This window comes from Dipodomys spectabilis, unplaced genomic scaffold (assembly GCF_019054845.1).
Source record: "Dipodomys spectabilis isolate Male_0828 unplaced genomic scaffold, ASM1905484v1 ptg000598l, whole genome shotgun sequence".
Lineage (NCBI taxonomy): Eukaryota > Metazoa > Chordata > Mammalia > Rodentia > Heteromyidae > Dipodomys > Dipodomys spectabilis.
The window spans coordinates 592,593-609,433 of NW_024871275.1; positions in this window are offsets into that span (position 1 = coordinate 592,593).

Below are 16,841 nucleotides of genomic sequence, written 5' to 3' on the forward strand. Positions count from 1 at the left end.
ATATACAATTCTCTTTGAACTTTTGAAGACTTGAAATCTTGCTTGCTAAAATGATCCCAGTATTATACAAATCATTCTCCTATGTAGAGCTTATCATTTTCTCCACAAATGCATTACTATATTTTGTGTCATCTTTTTATATTAGTGTCAGACTAGTGAGTTTTCTTTGTCTTTTTTCTTAGATACTAAAGAGGAACTTATTTCATATGCTCCTTCTATTTACTATTAATTTACATATGTTCTTCAAAGAAATATCCTATTCAGGAAAAAATTTATATAGAATTAGAAGATATAAAAATACTTAAGATTCAGAATCACTGTAGCATTAATATTGTAGCATTAACAAATATGTTCCCTGTATCTGTTGGATAAGTTTTCACTTCTATTAACAAATATGTTCCCTGTATCTGTTGGATATGTTTTCACTTCTGCTATAGTGTCCTTTGAATTATGAAAGGCTATCACTTTATATAATCCAGTTTATTCTTGCTTTTCTTTAGCCACTAATGCTTTCCATATCAAAGTTTTAGAAACCTTTACTGATGCAATGTCATGAATTTTTACATTTATGTTTTATAGGTTTTAACATCTCACATTTAGTTTGATAATCAATTTTTTATTTTAAATTTTTGTATAAAGATGGAGGTAGGACAGGTGCCTAAGGCTCATATCTGTAACCCTAGCTACTGAGGAGTCTGAGATCTGAGGATCACAGTTTAAAGCCAGCCCGGGCAGGAACGTCCATGAGACCATTAAATCCAATAAACCACTAGAAAACCAGATCTGGTGTTGTGACTCAAGCGGTAGAGCACTCGCATTGAGCGGAAGAGCACACAAACAGTGCCTAAGCCGAGTTCAAGCCCCATGAATGACAAAAAACAAAACAAAACAAAAAAGTATTGAGGTAGTAGTCTAAGATCATTCTTTAAATCTCGAGAGACAATAGTGCCAATACACCATTTAAGATTTTATTTTTATTTCATAAAGTTATAGGATAGTTTTCAAAATTTACTGACCATAAAACTAAGAATTTATTTTTGACAAATCGGTTACATTCTTCTATGTATCTGCTCTTATAGTAGAACTATTTTGTCTTCACTACTAAACATGGTAAAAAGATTCAAAGCTAGTATGAAGGCTGAAGCTATACCATTTTACAAGATTGTTCTGACTGACCTGTATTCCTTGAATTTACATAAGAGTTTATTGAGCAGGTGGTCCAATATTCTACAGAGATATCTAGATGTTTGATAGTCACTCATATTTTGTACCTTGTAAAAACACAAGACCCCAGATATATATAGAGAGAAATGTCTTTAGAGAATACTTGATACAACTAAAATTAATTTAGAAATGAGTTAAGATTTAGATAATGCTGTAGCATAATAAATCTGAATGATAACAACTTGAGCTGTACAACAGAGGAGAGAGAGAGGGGAAAGAATGAGGGACCATGTAGGAGTTATATACCATTGCTTTTGTGTTTCAAAAAACAGAAAGACTTCAGAGAAGAGAAGGAGAAAAATAAAGTGTCCTAAGTCAAGTTTCTTTTTAATCCATCTAATAGTTTGGACCAAAAATCAGTGAAAATGGGAAAAAACAAAATAGAAATTAAAGCATTGTATATACCTGTTACAATGTAAGGATATTATAATAGGAATATGATAATTAATTCCCAAAGAAATAAGAGAAAGAATAGCTAAACTATAAAGGAAAAAAATGAAGAGAGAAAAGAAGCAAAGTAAAACCTTTATCAATAACAAACACAAGAGTTTGGAAGTGGAAAGGCAGTGGAAATATTCTAAGTAACAATAAAAATTGCTAGAGTGGATAGAATATGGATCACATTTTATCATATATAATTTTGAAAAAACATACTAGTAATGAAAGTTTCAAAGTCATGATTTAAAACACTATTTGGATTATAACTAGGCAGTATTGCTCAGCGGTAAAACATTGGCCTTGCATGTGTGAAGCAATGGTGTGACCTCCTAAACATTACAAAGTACACACAAAGTACACACACACAAAAACCACATAAACACACATATACACACCACATACACATATTTGGAATATAGATTTTATCGTATTAAACGGAGAAAATTATCACAAATAGTAAAAGTATGTTATATGAAATCATAATATTGCTCGTACTATTTAAAGTTTAGTAGAAATAAAATAGTCACAATATACTTCGATTTTTATAGCTTAAGTAAATTGAAAATTAACAGAAGAAATGAGAACCTTTGCAAATAAGTTTAAATAATAAACATTTTGAAACATGTGTACTTCTATTTTGAAAAAAGATTGATGTTACTGGTGTTTTAACTCAAGATTTAGAATATGATAGTGAGGTGCCATATATAACAGTAGCGGTGGCTATACCTCTAATCAGTTCACCCTGAATAGTTCTATAATAAGGTCACAGAGTTTCCCAGTCTCTCCCGAATTACAAACTCTATCTACACTTCCCACCAGAGGTAGAAAATGGATGCCACAAATCACCATGCCGAGCTCAAACTTCTTTTTAATTCAAGTAAAAATATTTCCAAAAAGTGACCAAATAATGAAGCCTTTCTTAATAAAGTATGTGCTTTTTGAAAATACAGTAAGTATTTGTTACCTGGACAAATATGTTTATAAGTATAAGAAAATAAATTTATTTAACATCATTAACCATATAAAAATAAGAAAACAAATTTTAAATAGTCACATGTTAAATATTATAAAAGCAAAATATATGTGTCTGAATAATTTACATGTGTAAAAATCATGCAAAAATAAATTAACTAATTCTACAACTCTGAAAAAAATGAATTATCCTAAAGAAACAAATGAAAACATTTAAGCCCAAAATTTGAAATTTAGAAAATAAAATGAAGTGTACTCTTTAGATTACTTAATTAAGTGTAAACCCTCTGTATATCAATTTTATAATAAAAATGTATGAACAAAGAAAGCAAAAGTACCCAATGATCAATAGCAACAGCAAAAGCATCAGTAGTTCTTGTTTTAAGTGTACAAAAATATTGGTGGAAGATATAACAATGTTCCTGCCATAAGAAATGTATTCACTACCTCATTTATGTAACTTTAACCCCTGTGTATATTACCATTAAAATAAAATTAAATTGAAATTTAAAACAAACCAAAATATACACCAATTAAGAATTCTTAGAAGCCATTGGTTAAAAACTTTCTAAAAAACTTCCTTAAATACCCAAGAAATACACTTTGATGATACTATTTCAATACTTCAACTTCAGCAGAAAAGCAAAAAGTTTAAAGTAATAAATCAGAATATATTACTATTAATAATACTCATAAGACGAATTTATAGTGGTAGTCAAATATGTAAGAAAGGCAATTTGCCATTCGTTTGCACTTAATAAATGAGAAAGAATTTTCTAGGTCTTTTTAAATTATCATAAGTTTAATGAAAAACCTATTCTGTCACATCATATGATAATCAGATAAAGCTGATATTAGAGTAAAGAACAGATTGTACTAAGTTTTTGAATGTTCATGTATATACTTATTTTGGTTGTGGGAAATTGTGGGTATTTCAACTTGGGGTATATTTTTCTTGCTAGGCCAGCGTCATATCAGTGGTTAATTTTAGGATAGGGGTTTTCTTTCCACAAGAACATGCACCTGATTTGTCCTTTTAGCATTCCCATCATCAATGGCATCAGAGTTGCACACCACCTTGTCTAGCCTGTTACCTTGACTGGCCTGGATCCGCAGTCTTTCCAATCTTAGTAACTAGATAGTGAAGGATGGTGGAAATGATCCAATGCACCCAGCTGTAGATTGAGAAGGAATTCCACTAAACTTTTGGCCTGGGTTCTGTTCTCAAGCCTCCTAAGTAGGTAAGACTATACATGGGAACCCCTGGTACCAAGCAGTAACTATTTTAAAGCAATTAGACATATATATGACTTAGGCTTGTGATTACCTCAGGAAATGAATAAAAGAGCAGTGAAGCATAGAGGACAGCCAGAATTTTAACTAGGTACTCAGAGGCTGAATAAGCTTAGCTAGCTACTCGGAGTCTGTTCAAAGCCAGTCCAATCATGAAAATACAAGCGATTATCTAAAAATAAAAACAGAAGTGGCTGAAGTGGTAGACCACTATCCTTGGGCACAGAAGCTGAGTAATAGTTCCCAGGCACTATCAAGCCTGAAGAATGATGAATGCATGCATAAGCACATGTGCGTTTGCATACTCGCATGCACAAGAACACACACACACAAATGAGTATTTCAATGTGAAGTTCTTTAATTTTTACCTTGTTGTACTTTATTTCCCTGTATTAGTTCACAAATTAACAAAATCAGCTAAGGACCTATTTACATAAAATTCATCATGTTTCTCTAAAATCTACTCTCTTTTTGGAAGCCTGCATTTATTTGACCCAAAAGTAAATTATTCAGGAAGTCAATTCATCACTCTCAAGTCTACAGTATTAGATGATTGTTTAGGTTCCTCCTAGCAATATGATTTTGTGAAATCCTGTATCAAGTAATATATTTCTTTCACTAGAAGGGAAGCCTCTGTCAAACAATTAATAATAAGGTTTTCTCCTCTTGGCATGCATCTGTAGTTATATTATCTTCATTTATTTCATGATCTGTTTATGACAAAACTACCGTGAAAGTAAAAACACCCTTCTCAACAATTAGCATTTGTATACCATTCATAGATATGAAGGTGTTTAAATGTTACTGAAATTACTTTGGAATAAATAATGTTCACCCTATCTTGAGAAAGAGGAATTGTTTTCTCAGCACTTTAGGCAAGAAGTTGAGGGAAAGAAACAACAGGAAAAGTGAGGAACAACTCAACACATATATTCAAATAAAACAAAACAAGAAAACACAAATTAATTCAGTACTCAAGTACCTGCAGGAAATGCAAAGATTTAAAAAATCAGCTACGACAAGCTTTTGAAAATCCTGACTACATGGGAGTGCACTGTTGTGAGAACAGTGGCTAAAGCCCAGACTAGACAGAAAGATCTATACATAATACCATGCACTTATTATTCTAAATTCCAGGAAGAATAATATAAAGTGGACTGAGGCCAAGATCATACACAAGTAGGAAGCCAGTTTCTATCTGAAAAATAATCAGGATAATTTAGGGCTGGGCACATGACCAAGTGGTAAGAACACCTATTTAGGGGGCACAAGACACTGAATTCAAACTGTAATATTAGGGGCATTAAAGAAAAAAATGCTATGATTTTAAATAATTGGAATAACTGTAGCACTTGAGTGTTTGAATCGAGAAAAATCCATGAGAGAGATAGAATGAACCCACGTTCCAATGCTTTCTATTTAAGTGATAATGTTTAGTGGTACTTCAGACAAAACAGAGTTACCTTGCTAATGAGCATGGATGTACATTTGGGTGATGGAAATACTCTACTTACACAGGTGTAAATTAAATAGATTTTTTGGGTAGATTGTAGTTCTTGAACTAAGAGCCTGGGTGTTGTCCCTGAGCTTTTTCTCTCAAGGCTACCACTCTATTACTTTGAGCCACAGTTCCAATTCTGATTTTCTGTTGATTGTTTGGAGATAAGAGGCTCATGGACTTTCCTGCCCAAGATGGCTTTAAACCATGTTCATCAAATCTCAGCCTCCCGAGTAACCAGGATTCCAGGCATGAGCCATCGATGTTTTTAATAATTTAGTAAATTGTATAGTTACAGAAGTTATAAATTATCATTGTAACCTGAGTAATATATGTATATGTGTATATATCAATACATATGGATAGAAATAGTTTAACATATTTTTGAATCTACAGTAGATATATGAAATCATCCTTGATTATAAAATAAAATGGAAACAAAAGTTAATGAGGAGGAAAGCAAAGGGAATTGTTACATGTTTCTTTTTGTTGAATGAAATATGAATCAGTTTGGGAAAACTATCTCTACTTTAACAAAATGGATAATTGCTATTAATTCCAATCCATCTATTTGCCCATATTGTGCATCCTCGCACATGAGTGTCAAAATCAAACCACACTTTTCTTTTTGTCTGTATTTAACTCACCTGTTATAATTTAGGGGATAGATGAAGTAATCAAATAAAGATTAAAATAATAAGTGAGGCTGTTAGAGCTGAAAAAGATTTTAAATATGATAATAGCTAATTAAAATGCATATTTCTTTCTTTTACTCTGTTTTTATGTCTCATTCCCACATTAGGAAAGTACATAGAAAGTTCTCACTAAATTTATGTAATTATTAAAAATGTATTGAAAGAATATGGGCACAGTGTGGTTTTAGCTTATTGAGACCTGTATGGGGTAGTTTGTTTTTGAGAACTTGCAATACGTTGTGATGGAGATGAAGGGAAGGATGTGCTTATTCTGGAAAACTGGCTAGAGGATTGCTCCCAGAAAGATAGTGATGAATTCTTCCAAAAGGTTACAGTAAAATCACTTTCACAACTATCTTCATTACTGCACTGTTCACCATAGCCAAGTTATGGAAACAGCCAAGATGCCCTTTGGCGGAAGGATGATTGGAGAGAGTGTGTCATATATACACAATTGTACTGCACCTATCCATTATGAGGACTGTTACATTATTTGCAAAGAAATGGATAGATCTAAAAATATATTAAATAAATAAAGTCAGAGCCAGACACACAAAGGACCCATGTTCTGTCGCGTATTTGGAAGCCAGAATTTTATGCAAGTTAAACAACAGTATTAACCAAAGCTTTCATTTTTCAGAGCAATATTTAAAACGTGTAATTTCTTATAAAATTGAATTTTAATCCCAAAAAAATGAATACCAGGAAACTATCACTTGGAAGATGTGAGGGGATTTCAAATGGAAAGAATAAAGAGAGTTATGGAGTAACAGTGAAGACATTATATTCAATGGAAATAATATGAAACTAAAAAAAATTAAAGTGAGGTGATGTTTGGAATGGTAGGAAAAGTTATATAAAGATCCATTATACTTTAAAAACTTATTTATTGAATGGAAATTCCCGTGTACAACTAGTTAAGACAATAAAAACATGATTAAAAACAATGGAGACATTTGATCTTAAACTGCGTTCTCTTAAACCATGAGTCAATATAATAGTTTCTTCCTCAAATTTTCTTTGAAGGTATTTTTCTCATAGTGATAGAAAAGTGATCAATGCAATGAATATCAATACATCACATTGCACATATAAAATCACAGTAAAAATGCTAGATTTCATCACATGATAAAATAACAGGTAGAATGTGCCAAATGCTAATTGATTGTTTTTCCAAGTACTTTAGCTATGTTATACAATTTAATCCTCACAATAATTGCATAAAGTGGAGCTCCTTACATTTTTAATTCTCAGATGATGATATTGAAGTCTTCAGAGTTAGAATTACTAGTACAACATTGCACACATGGTAAGTGTTAGCCTGAGGTTCATCTCCCACTGTATCAATTAACCTTATTCTATTTTATGACTAAAATACCAGCACTTAGTCTACAAATTCTAGGAAAATTTCTCAGAATTATTGTGTATACTCATAATATTTCACTTTATCTTTGTTAGAAAATAGGGAACTGTAATATGAATACTCAAAGTTCATAATCAATGCATACCTCCCTGGTGAAAAGAACTGCTAATGTATAACATTCTTGATTTCTAGCTCAAAATAGTAGAAATCATATTTTAACCCTTCACTAAACACTGAACTGCCTGGGGACACTATCTCTGTTTAACACTGTCTTACTGAAAGAATGACCTCCATAATTCCTGATGGAAACAGACTACAGTTCTTATGGACCAATCATTTCCAAATTGTAGCTCAACTTAGTTGTTTACCATTAGGAAGTATTTTGATTGCTTTTTATACCCAACATTTAAAATGCTATTAAAGCAAGACTGATATAAAAATCACCTTTGACCCTAGATAAATATTTTATTTTTCCTATAACCCAAAATGCACTCTGACCTATCATTAATGTTAGGAATGAGAGGTTAAAAATCATAGACACTAAGTATGAATTAAAGACTCTCCATTTTGTGAATACTATTGGTTTAAAAAGACATGAAGGGCTGGGAAGGTGGGTTAGTGATAGAGCGCTTGCCTTTCATGCATGAGGCCCTGGGTTCGATTCCTCAGCACCACAAAAGCAAAAAGAAAAAAAGCTGGAACTGACGCTGTGGCTCAAGTGGTAGAGCACTAGAATTGAGCTGAAGTGCTGAGGGACAGTGCCCAGAGTTCAGGCCCCACTACCGGACCCCTCCCCCACAAAAAAGACATCAATACTACCAATTTTTTTTCAAAATTTCTTATGATACTGAAGATTCAATTATAAACTATTAACACTTGAAAATAACTCATTTTCATGGGAATAGAATACAAAGCACAAGATTAATCCTAATCATTTTAAAAGACCTTTATTTATAATACAAATTCATTTTTATAACTACAAATAATCTAAAAATAACTGAAGCACAGTGAGACAAAAATAATTTAACTGCATCATCTACATTCAAAGGACTGTGCTAATAGAAAACAAAATTATACTAATAATTGGGTTACCCAATTCACTTACATTCTTTTATTCTATTTCTTTTAGTTTCATAAAAACTGGCTTTTCATAAAATGATGCATAAAAAGCCTGTATACCCAGTTACATTTTCAGATCTTAACAATATTTATTTCAGAAATGTCTTTAGCTGTATAGTCAATGAACTAAAATAATAGTAAAATATTTAAATGGTTTTCAGAAATTGCAAGACTCGGTCTAGGACGTTATTTATATTGGAAAACATATTTGAAAAGCCTTATTTGTTAAAGTTGTGCTATTACTCCCACAAAAGAACTATTAATGAAGAAACCTTTGTATGTACAAACTTCAAATGCATCCACAATCTGGAGGTGACACATGTTTTTGTTTGTTTTTTTGAACTATATATCTAACAAGCATAGCCACAATACAGATTTTCAGTCAATATGATGGGATATTCAAACCTTAAAAATAAGGGGTTTATTATCTTAGTGTGAATAGATACAATCTTACAAATAAAGTTATTTTCAACAGAAATCCAGAAAGAGTTTATCCACCTTGAGTTTCACAGAAATAACCAGAGAGTAATACCTATTTGTTCAAGTCAGTCAAAATCACTCCATGAGTATTTCTTAAAAATATAACCAATTTAAGAGGTCAAACACATATTTTGAACTGACAGTCATCTTACACCAATAACATACTACCCAATTATATGTGTATCTTTTTACCTAACATATACTAAGCGCTGAAAATGATCTCTTTTATCTAACTTAATGTTGTAAATGCTTTGATTATGATGATGTTAGTAACAAATAAAATGTACAGAAGGATGGTTCAACTGAAATGACAGGACAGAACACTGATAAATAAAAACATTTCAACACAGCTCTTTTCAGTCTCATCCTGTTCATATTGGCAAGCAACATTGCAACAGCACACACACACATACACACACACTTAAACACACATGTGTGCACATGTACACATATACACGCATGCCAAATTCAGGGTTTATTGTACAAAAAAGTTCAAATAAAGTAGTAGAGATTAGGACAAATGATAATTTGCCTTATTACAAAATAATACATATTCCAGTACCAGGGTTGTTACATTTTACCGCCCCACCACATGTGACCACTTATTTTATTTTAGGTAATTAATTAATTCATTCCTTCATTAGTTAAATACTACTACTAGAGCTTGAACTCAGGGCCTAGCTCTGTCCCAGAATTTGTTATTTTTTTGTTTTAGTTTTCTCAAGGCTAGCATTTTGCTGCTTGTAAGACAGCTCCATTTCTAGCTTTTGCTGGTTACTTTCAAACCAGAATCTAATGGACTATTTTTCTTTGTCTGGTTTCAAACCACAATCATCAGATTTTGTCTTTCTGATTAGCTAGGAATAAAGACATGAGCCACCAGTGTGGCTCCTACGTTTTCCTATACTTATCTATTGCACATACTTAGATAGCAATTTAATATTGAGAGTATAGAAGCAAGATGTACAGTGATTATATTGTTCTGTCAGAAATTCAAGTTAGTAATGTAAATTTCTTCTTAAGACCATACACAAAAAATACTTAAGAAGAAATCTGATGATGATGATGTGTGTGTGTGTGTGTGTGTGTGTGAGCTGCAATATGTTTCCCATATAAGCACTGTGCAGGGGTGTCCAGCTATTCAGATTTACTGCAGAATATCTGCCTTGAGCTACTAACTCATGGACAATGTCTAAGTGTCCACTCTAGGCTTCTCGATAAAGAGGGGTATACTCATCCTCATCCTTAGTATTTATATGAGTGGCCTTTTTGGCAAGCAGTATCCGTACTGTACTAAGCAACAAGAAAAGCACTTAGCCACCTTCCCAGACCAAGGATTAAGATTTTGTCTGTAATTTGTCAGAGCTATGTCTCTTTATGTAGGCGACTAAAAATGTATGTATTAATTTCAAGTAAATACATAAATTCTCTTTCCATCTTTTTAACAAATAAAAAATAAAATTGTTTGCTTTGTAAATAGATCAGAAGCATTGATTTTGTGTCTAGATAGGTCAATGCACATCTGTATCTCTCTTCCTCTCTCTCTTTCATGATTCTCATAGACAATATGGTTGCTCCATAATTGTCCTAATTTATTTTGCTATTATATTTTTGGTTGCATCATTTCACTTTCTGCTCTGCCATTTCCCAAATCAGCACCACATAAACAGAACCACAGAAGTGATTCTGTGGCTCAAGTGGTAGAGCGCTTGCCTTGATTTGAAGAGCTCAAGAACAGTGCCGAAGCCCATAGTTCAGGCCCCACAACTAATTTTTTAAAAAAATAATCTAAATTCTTGATAATTATAAGAACAAAAATGACTGAAATCAGTTGAATCACAATTTTCCTGCACAATGAAAGAACAGGTCCAGGCTAGGAAAGCAGCTAGAGAAGGCAGGCAGATTGTATTTGTGAAAAACTTTTGTGGAAAATGGTATCGAGGATTACTTACTGGTGATCCACTTGCACTGGAAGCATGATGCTGAACTATTGCTTGCTGATTCTGAACTATTGCTTTGATCATTATATTCTCCAAGAAGAAAAATGAAATTTAATTGATATCAAAGGAATACTAATACATTTTGACTTATTAAGCATCTTCAATCACCAATATCACTTGAGGCCTATCATAGATAGGCCTACTTTTTTAGATGAAACCAAGTGTCTTTAAAAAAAAGGAATTTAAGTAGTCATGCAAAGGACTTCTATTTTACTACTGTATTATACATTTTTTTCTAATGTTGGGTACCAATAAATAATGGAACTATTAGAAAGTTCTTAAAGCTCATATATTGAATAGTAAGTTCTCTTACACTATATCATGGTATTTCCCAAATCATTTACGTAGAAGGCATTGTTTCCTATTTTCTCCTTCCTAGAATAAGCTGCACATGAAGACACCACTGGTCCATATTTTCAGTCTGTGCATTTGAATAGGGAGGAAAATCTTTCTTCTGCTCTCTATCAATTCACTAATCTCCAGTTAGAATAATTTAGAATAGTAAAAATGGAAAAAGAGAAAATAAATCATGGTGAAAAAACATATGCAGAAAATTCACCCGATTTTTCTGACCAGTTCAACCAATGTCAGCTTTTGGGGAAATATATGGACACTTCATTCCCACTGGTACTCATAGTCTCTGGTTAGGCAATTCTGATGAAGACAAGGAACAAGATAAAAACGTGAGGAATGGTATCAATTGCAAGAAAATAACGGAGAAGAATCCATGCAAATTTCTTCTTTGGTATGCCGAAATTAATCGGCTTACTACAGTGCCGAGACTACTTTCCAAAAAGGCCACTCATATGTATACTAGGGATGAGGTAAGTATACCCCTCTTCATCGGGAAGCCTAGAGTGGACATTTAGACATTGTCCATGAGTTGGTAGCTCAAGGCAGATATTCATGCAATAACTCTGAATGGCTTGGCACCCCTGCACAGTGCTTATATGTGGAATAACACCAGAATGGATTCTTTCTTACTTCATCATGATGCAGATACCAATCCCCAAACTAAAGGCCTCTTGACACCCTTGCATCTTGCTGCTGGAAATAGAAATAGCAAAGATATGCTGTATCTCCTTCTGTTGAACCATAATATCAAACGGGGCCTGAAGAACAACTTGGAAGAAACTGCATTTGATATTACCAAAAGGATAAGTATGCATCACTACCTCCTTGAAGTTGTGGATGGCTGTACAAATTGTTCTCCTATGTAGAAATGGTTTGGTTAAGTTTCTTAAATTTCAAAAGTGCCAGTCTATCCTTTGTGTCCCTACAAAATATTTTCATAATCAAAGCAACAGCAATATCTTAATTAAAAAATTGATGGATTCTATAGTATTCTTCCACGTGAATTGCCTGACTTTGATGTCAAAATATATTCAAGAGTTGTTTGTATGCATCTATAATGATTTCTGCAGAGTTTGTGATTTTTTTTAATTTTAACTTAACGGTTGAAATGAATAGTATAGAAACTAAAGATATTCCTGTTGCTTGTCTACAAAAGGTATCTATGTTTGTGTAAAGTCCATAATCTATTTCATTGTCTTCTAGATATAGTACTTTGAAGTCTACAATGTTTTATAATATATATGTTCATTAATAAATGTGTCCTTTCAGATTACATTCCATATAGAAAAAGTTTAAGATTCCTTTTCCTAAGGTCCTTATATTCTTTTATTTCTTTTTTAATTATTTTATATTTATTTTTTATTTTTTTTTTAAATTACGATTTTTTTTATTGTGAAAATACCATACAAAGGGGTTACAATTACTTCGGCAAGATAATGAGTACATTTCTTATTAAGAATTGTTGCCTCCTCCTTTGTTTCCCCTTCCCATCCCTTCCTATCTCGCACCCCCAAACCCTCACCTCCACCAACTCTCCCCCTACCACCTACCCTTGAGTACCCTCTACCAGGACAAAGTTGTAAAGTTCATTTTTCAACATAATGACTTGTACATATCATTGTTGCAAGGGTCCACCTGTATCCCTATTTAAATGATTTGTTTTTTTCTCTTCCCTTCCACAGATTATCCCAACATCAAATACAGTGAAAGCAGGGGTTAGACCGTGGGGTAGGGACATACAAAGCAACAAACAAATCATCTTATAAATGTGTTAGAAACAACCACATGAAAGAAAAGAAAACATGTTTTATTCCCCGTCCCATCCCTTCCCATCCTCCCCCCTCCTTCCCCTCTTATCCTCCCCTCCCCCCCCACCAAAGTTGTAAATTTCGTTTTCTAAATAATAACTTGTACTTCTCATTGTTGCAACGGGTCTACCTGTATCCTTATTTAAACAATTTGTTTTTGACCTTCCCCTCCACAAATTACACCGACATCAAATACAGTGAAAGCAGGGTTTATACTGTGGGGGAGGGACATACAAAGCAACAAAGAAATAATCTTATAAATGATTAAGAAACAATCGCATGAAAGAAAAAAAACAATCGAATACATATCTTAGGGTTCATTTCCCTAATATCACCTTATCTGATCTTTTCTGCTTGACTTAGACATGTACTAGATATTGCAAATAAGGAAAACCATGGGACCAATGTTTCTTTGGGCTTGGCTTACTTCATTTAATATATTTTTTTCCAAGTCTTTCCATTTCCTAACAAATGGGGCAAAGTCATTCTTTCTGATGGAGGCATAGAATTCCATTGTGTATATATACAAATTTTTCTTGATCCATTCATCTACTGAGGGGCATCTGGGTTGGTTCCATATCTTAGCTATGGTAAACAATGTTGCAATAAACATAGTTGTGCTGGTAGCTTTAGTGTGGTCTTGTTTGTAATCATTTGGGTAAATGCCCAAAAGTGGGATTGCTGGGTCATAGGGGAGCTCAATGAGGAGTCTTTTGAGGAATTTCCATACTACTTTCCAAAGTGGTTGAACAAGTTTAGATTCCCACCAACATACCCTCCAGCATCTGTTGTTTTTAGAGTTCTTGATTTTTGCCATTCTAACTGGGGTGAGGTGGTATCTTAATGTTGTTTTGATTTGCATTTCTTTTATGGCTAGGGAGTTCTAGCATTTCTTCATGTGTCTATTGGCCATCCTTCTTTCTTCTTCAGAGAAGTTTCTCTTTAAGTCTTTTGCCTACTTATTAATTGGGCAGTTGTTTCTTTGACGATTTGTTGTTGGGTGGTTTGATTTTTTGAATTCCAAGTATATGATAGATATGAGACCTTTGTCCGTTGTTTGGCTAGTGAAGATCTTCTCCCAATCTGTGGGATTTCTTTTGATCTTGCTAGCTATGTCCTTTTCGATGCAGAAGCTCTACAACTTCATGCAATCCCATTTGTCCAAACTTTCTTTGATTTGTTGCCTTTCTGGGTCTCTATTAAAAAAATTTCGGCCTGCGCCAAGGAGACCTAGGGTTTCTCCTATTCCATCCTGTAATGTTTTCAGAGTGTCTGCTTTGTCTCCGAGGTCTTTGATCCATTGGGAGTTGCTTCTGGTGCAGGATGATATATAAGGATCTAGCTTTAATTTTTTACAAGTAGTTAACCAATTTTGCTAGCACTATTTACTGAAAAGGCTGTCTTTCTTCCATTCTATTTTTTTAGCTCCCTTATAGAAGATTAGATGGCTATAGGTCTGTAGGTTCATTTCTGAGTGTTCAATTCTATTCCATTGGTCCTGAAGTCTGTTCTTGTGCCACTACCATGCTGTTTTGATTACTATGGCTTTGTAGTATAGTTTGAAATTTAGTATTGATATTCCTCCAGCAGTGTTCTTTCTGTTCAGGAGCGTTTTTGCTATTTGGGGTCTTTTATTGTTCCATATGAATTTTTGGATTGCCTCTTCTATTTCCTTGAAGAATGAGGTTGGAATTTTGGTAGGTATCCTGTTGAATTTGTAGATAGCCTTGGGAAGTATTGCCATTTTCACAATGTTGATCTTTCCAAGTTCAGGAGCATGGGAGTTTTTCCCATTTTCTACGTTCTGTTTTGATTTCCTTTTTCAAGTTTTTACAGTTTTGATCATAAAGGTCCTTCACTTCTTTGGTTAAGTTAATTCCTAGGTATTTTATTTTTTGTGGGGCTATTACAAATGGAGTTGTTTTCCTAATTTCAGCCACACTTTTCTCATTGTTGGCATACAAAAAAGCCATTGATTTTGGGGGGTTAATTTTATTCCCCGCTTCTTTGCCAAAGTTTTGAATCAACTTGATTATTTGGGAGTGGAGTCTATGGGATTCTTTAAATACAGGACCATGTCATCTGCAAAGAGGGGGAGTTTTATTTCTTTTTTCTCTATTTGTATCACCTTTGTTTGCATCTTGTCTTATTGCTGTAGACAGGAATTCTAATACTACATTGAAGAGAAGTGGTGATAGTGGACATCCTTGTCTTGTTCCTGAGTTAAGAGGTAATGGCTTTAGTTTTTCACCAGTAAGTATAATGCTGGCTGTAGGTTTGTAATATATAGCCTTTATTATATTGAGGAATGTTCCATAATTCCTAATTTTTCCAGAACCTTCAACATAAAGGGGTGTTGTATCTTGTCAAATGCTTTTTCTGCATATATTGAGATAACCATGTGGTTCTTATCCTTGCTCCTGTTGATGTGATGAATTATATTAATTGATTTGGGAATATTGACCCAGCTTTGCATCCCTGAAATGAATCCTGTTTGATTGTGGTGTATGATTTTCTGGATACATTGTTGAAGACGATTGGCCAAAATTTTGTTGAGAAGTTTTGCATCAATGTTCCTCAAAGAAATGGGTCTATAGTTCTCTTTCTTTGATTATTCCCTGCCTGATTTTGGGATGAGAGCTATGATGGCTTTATAGAATGTGTACGGTAGTGAACTTTCTCGTTCAATTTCACTGAAGGTTTGGAGTAGTATTGCTGTGAGCTCTGCTTTTAATGGTCTTGTAGAATTCTGCTGTAAACCATCTGGACCTGGACTTTTCTTATATGGGAGGTCTCGTATTGCTGTTTCTATTTCAATGCTTGATATGAGCCTGTTAAAATGGTTTAACTCATCTTGCTTTAGTATTGCCATGTCAATATTTGCTAGGAAAAGGTCCATTTCTACCAATTTCTCAAACTTATTAGCATAAAGTTTTGAGAAGTATCCCCTTATAATGTCCTGAATCTTGGTTGTTTCTGTGGTGATGTTTCCATTCTCATTTCTGAGTTTATTTATTTGGGTGTGTTCTCTTCTTTTTCTGGTAAGATTTGTGAAGGGCCTGTCAATTTTGTTAATTTTTTCGAACAACGAACTCTTTGTTTTTTTTTTTTTTATTTTTTCCAATAGTTTTTTTGAATTCTAATTCATTTAATATTGATTTAATTTTAATTTTAATTAATTAATTAATTAAAATAATTATTTCTTTCCATCTATTATATTGGGGTATATCTTGCTGCTCTTTTTCAAGGAGGCTCAGATATCTCATTAAATTGTTGGTTTCAGATCTCTCCAATTTGTTGATGTAGGAGCTCAAAGGTATAAATTTGCCTCTGAGTACTGCCTTTGCTGTGTCCCAGATGAGATGGTAATTTGTGTGCTCATTTTTGTTGAATAGCATGAACATTTGGATTTTCTTTCTAATATCTTCCATGACCCACTCATAATTCAACAGTGTGTTCTTGAGCCTCCATGTGTTACAGGACTTTCTTTGGTGGCTTTTGGTGTTGCGTTCTAATTTTATTCCCTTGTAGTCATAGAGAATGCAAGGTATAACTTCAATGTTTCTGAATTTGGACAAGTTTGCATTGTGGCCTAAA